General features: G+C 42.4%; 1 pseudogene; it reads right to left on the bottom strand.

Annotated features, from left to right (window-relative positions):
* Nucleotides 1–538: 538 nt before the first annotated feature.
* On the bottom strand, nucleotides 539–888 carry LOC133254488 (dolichyl-diphosphooligosaccharide--protein glycosyltransferase subunit DAD1-like; annotated as a pseudogene).
* Between the last annotated feature and the right edge of the window lie 3732 nt (nucleotides 889–4620).

Raw genomic sequence — 4620 nt, 5'->3', positions numbered from 1 at the left:
TATTTAGTTTATTTTTTTTTTTTATTTTTTATTGTTTTTCATTTTTAGGAGTGACTGTATAGTCCCTGGAATTCTCCAGGCCAGAATACTGGAGTGGGTAGACTTTCCTTTCTCCGGGGGATCTTCCTAATTGAACCCAGGTCTTCCGCATAGCCTATCCCTTCTCCAGCGGATCTTCCCAACCCAGGAATCGAACCGGGGTCTCCTACACTGCAGGCGGATTCTTTACCAACAGAGCTATGAGTGAAGCCCTTATGAATGACAGGGAGTTTCTTTACTTGGAATGCAAAAAAGGTTATACTTCATGCAAGTCAGAGGCTGTGCTAATAAATGCTCATTACAAAGCTGTTCTGACAAGGAAGCTGGGGAACTTCTCAGGGCTATCCACCGCGTCCCAAATCTGAGTTGGTAGGAAGTGTAAATCTGAAAAAAATCCGTGTGTCCAACAAACTGCAACCTCAAGAGCTCTCATCCGGGGAAATCAAAAAGTGAACATTCTTCTGGTCTCCTACTCCTCCATTAAGTACATGGGAATGATTTAGGCAATGAAATTCATGACGAGGTGCAGAATGATGCTGGCACAGAGAAAATCAGCAAAGCCTCCCTCCAGCGAGATACCAAGGAAATTCATTTTGCTCTGTGGGTTGGTCTGTATTCTCATATTAACCTCTAAAATGAAGCTCCCCACACAAGAGATGAAGCTCAAGAGGAAAGAACTGAAGGGGAAGGTCCCCATGAGGACACAATAACCAAACTGCAGTGTCCTGGTCAGCAGTATATAGGGAGACATGCATCCAACCACTTGAGACACAGAGAAAGAGAACCCAAGGACTCCTCTGAGAACTGTGAGGTGACCGACATGACTACACCCTCAATATTCCAGCCCATGCACCCCGAGCTTCCAGCAGACCCAAGGAGATGTAACTACATTCACTATTATTTAATTTTACTCATTTTGTCATTTACATAAATGGTGTCATTTCATATGCATTCACCCGTCACATTTTTTGCTTGGTGTTGCATTATTTTGACAAATATGTTGATGTGTGTAGTTACAGTTAATTCATTTTCATTGTTTCAAGCCATTCTGTTGTGTGTGTGTGATAAGTAACTTCAGTCATGTCCCACTCTGTGCAACCCTATGGATGGTAGCCTGATAGGCTCCTCTGTCCATGGGATTCTCCATGTAACGATACTGGAGTTGTTATCATGCCCTTCTCCAGGGGATCTTCGACCCAGGGATTGAACCCATGTCTCTTATGTCTCCTGCATCGGCAAGCATGTTCTTTATCTCTAGTGCCGCCTGGGAGCCCCATTCTGTTGTATGTATATACAGCAATTTGTTTTTTCACCTCTTCAATTGATGGACATTAAATTGTGTCCTAGTTTTCACTCTTAGGAGCAATGCTAACCTGAATGGTCTCATACGTGACCTCTGGCAGAAACATCCAATGGCATCTCTAGGGAACATACCCTGGGAAAGGAATTTATGGGCCAGCAGGTGTGTACATTTTCAACTTTATAAGGTATTGCTGAACTGGCTCCCAAAGGAGCTACATCAATTTGTCTAACCATTCTTCCTTCTTGATAGCATTATCAATTATCCAGGGGTCCTTATTAGAGAAAAGAAGGACGTTGGAGGAGAGTCAGAGAAGATGTAATGATGCAGTTCCTTGGCAGATCGAGGAATTAGGCAGCTGCTAGAAACTGGGAAAGACAAGGAAACAGTTCCCCCCTAGAGCCTGCAAAAGAAGCAGAGCCTGCTGTTCCATTTCAGACTTCTAACCTCCAGAACTATATAATACATTTGTGTTTTTTAATCCACTAAGTATAGGGTGATTTGTTATAACAACAATAAGAAACTCATGCAAATGGGTAGAGGCCATGAGGAACAAAAAGTTGTTCTTTTCATTTTCTAAGATCCAGCCCAACCACTAAAGGGCTGAGTTACGAGCGGTTATTTGGGCTTTTCAACATTTAAGAGACCACACCTTCAATCTTTTGACTAACTCCTGATATATTATAGGGTTATTTCCTCATATTGAAACTGCTAATATTCTGGAAAATAAAACTACCATCTTCTCCTTATTTGATTTACAGAAAGAGATTAAACATAGAGATAAGAAATATTTTGTGGGATATATGAGAGCCCATTCCAGCTTGCCCGGCCCTTTGCATGAAGGAAATGCTTTGGCAGATGCATTAACTAAAGTAATTGCTTTAAACTTACATGAAAAGATTGACAAGGCCAAAAATTCTCACAAAATTCACCATCAAAATGCAGCTGGTTTAAGGTATGAGTTTCCTATCCCTAGGGAAGCAGCTAGACAAATAGTTATGTCCAAATTGCCCAATATTTAATCCATCTCCACCATTAGGAGCAAATCCCCGAGGCCTTAGGCCTAATGCTGTCTGGCAAATGGACGTAACTCATATCCCGGCCTTTGGAAAACTCTCCTTTGTGCATGTTACCGTGGATACCTTTTCTCATGTTATTATAGCCTCTGCTAGATCAGGTGAAGCCACAAGAGATGTAATTCAGCACTTGTTTCAGTGCTTTTCCCAAATAGGACTTCCCAAACAGATAAAAACAGATAAAGCCCCAGCTTATACTTCTGCTGCTTTTAAGAGATTTTGTCAACAATTTTTTATAGTACATTCAACAGGAATACCTTATAATCCCCAAAGCCAAGCCATAGTGGAAAGGGCACACCAGGCTTTAAAAAGTCAGATAGCTAAATTAAGACAGGGAGAATTTAAATATTCCTCTCCACATCATGTTTTACACCATGCTTTGTTTGTAATTAATCATTTTAACGTGGACACAGAGGGGCAGACTGCAATGATGAGACACTGGACTCCTGAAGGGGCTATGACTCGGCCTCTGGTTAAGTGGAAAGACCTCCTTACAGGAGAGTGGAAAGGGCCAGATATACCGCTAACTTGTGGGAGAGGGTATGCTTGTGTGTTTCCACAGGATTCCGCTTCTCCTGTTTGGACCCCTGAGGTTACTAAAATCCCTGAAATCCCAGAGTCCAGGACTGAAAAAAAGATGAGGAGACCAGAAGCTCATCAGGTCCAGACCTGAGGGAGCCAAGGAAACGCCAAAGGGCCAGTGATCCTTCACTTGAGGCTTCACCGCTAGTACCTCGCTTCAGGCACCTGGCGCTTCAGGAGAGACATGCTGATCGAGTTCAACCGTATTCTGCCCCAGCTCGTTGCCATCATCATACTTAAACAACCACCTCCAGCATGGTACCAATTTGGGGCCACCTTAAACATCTCGCTCAGAGGGCTGAAGAATTAATAGAAAGGGGGAAATATGAGGCCACTCCTACGGTAATGTTTGTGGCTATGTTTGCTGTGTTGGCTTGTCAGCCGAGGCCCTCCAGCACAGAAAAATTTCATTGGGCTTATTTGCCTAATCCATCTTCTTTCCAGCCTGTTGACTGGATGAATTCGTGTTTTTGTTAATGATACTCTTCTTTTGGGCAGGGCTTTTATCTATCCTAATAATGCTAAAGCAGTAGTCAGCACTCCCTTCAATTTTTCAGGCGTGTCCATTCATCCACCTATTTGCTTTGCCATACCTTCCTTTTTACAAGGAGCAGTTCCAGTTTTGAATGGATGTGTTAGCACTTCCTTGAAAGGTATGCTTACTGATTCTCCGAGAAGCGATGGCAAGAGAGACTTTTGGTCTTTACAGCTGCTGATGCCAGGGGCGCAAGAAAGACTATTTGATGCCTTTAAAAAGGCAGCCCCTCATTTAAAGGACTATCGGAGCTGTGCACTCCCCACTTTGGACTCTGATGAACAAGGACTACAGGCCTGGGAAAGCATAAGCAGAAGTTCTGGCTTTCCTCGTTGGAAAGAATGCATGTACGCCATAAAGTTATCTATTCCCATTGCTGCCACCAGACATTTTCTGACCGAATGGGGGTACCCCTATCTTTCGAATCAATGACGGGGCTTGATTTATGTAGAACCTTATAGGTCCACATGGAATAATTCATTTCTCCCTATGCCTTTAGTAATTACTAAGTGGCATGCTAATGAGTGGGTTCCTCCTTTAGTGAGCTTCGATGGAACAGGTCCCATGCAGCCTGAGTTATGGAAAGCATTGGCTGCTATGGCACCTGTGACTTTACATAGACCTTTAAATGAACAAAGATATATTGTACGGGCCTGCATGCATTCTCCCTATGCCTTTTTGTTGGCCAGAAATCAGAGTGATTTGTAAGTTTCTGAAGGAGAAACTGTTTACAATGTTATACGTGTGAATTGTTTTATATCAAATTGTGTTGATGGGAATGATTATAATAAGTATAAGGCTGTGATGATTGTAAATCAACCACCATATTTGATGGTTCCTGTAAAATTAGAGGGACAATGGTTTGATGATTATGCATTGAAAGTTTTATATGAACTTAATGGCTTAATTTCTCTACCTAAGAGATTCATTGCAGCGCTGGTTGTGGGAATAACTGCCTTGATTGCCATAATTGCATCAGTTACGGTTTCTGTTGTTGTCCTGACAAAAGAAGTGCAAACAGCCTCGTTTGTCGATCAGCTTTCCAAAAATGTCTGTGCAGCTCTTACTATGCAGGAAATTATAGATAG

Source organism: Bos javanicus, chromosome 9, assembly GCF_032452875.1.
Source record: "Bos javanicus breed banteng chromosome 9, ARS-OSU_banteng_1.0, whole genome shotgun sequence".
In the NCBI taxonomy this organism is placed as follows: Eukaryota; Metazoa; Chordata; class Mammalia; order Artiodactyla; family Bovidae; genus Bos; species Bos javanicus.
This window is presented reverse-complemented; position numbering and strand designations above follow the sequence as displayed.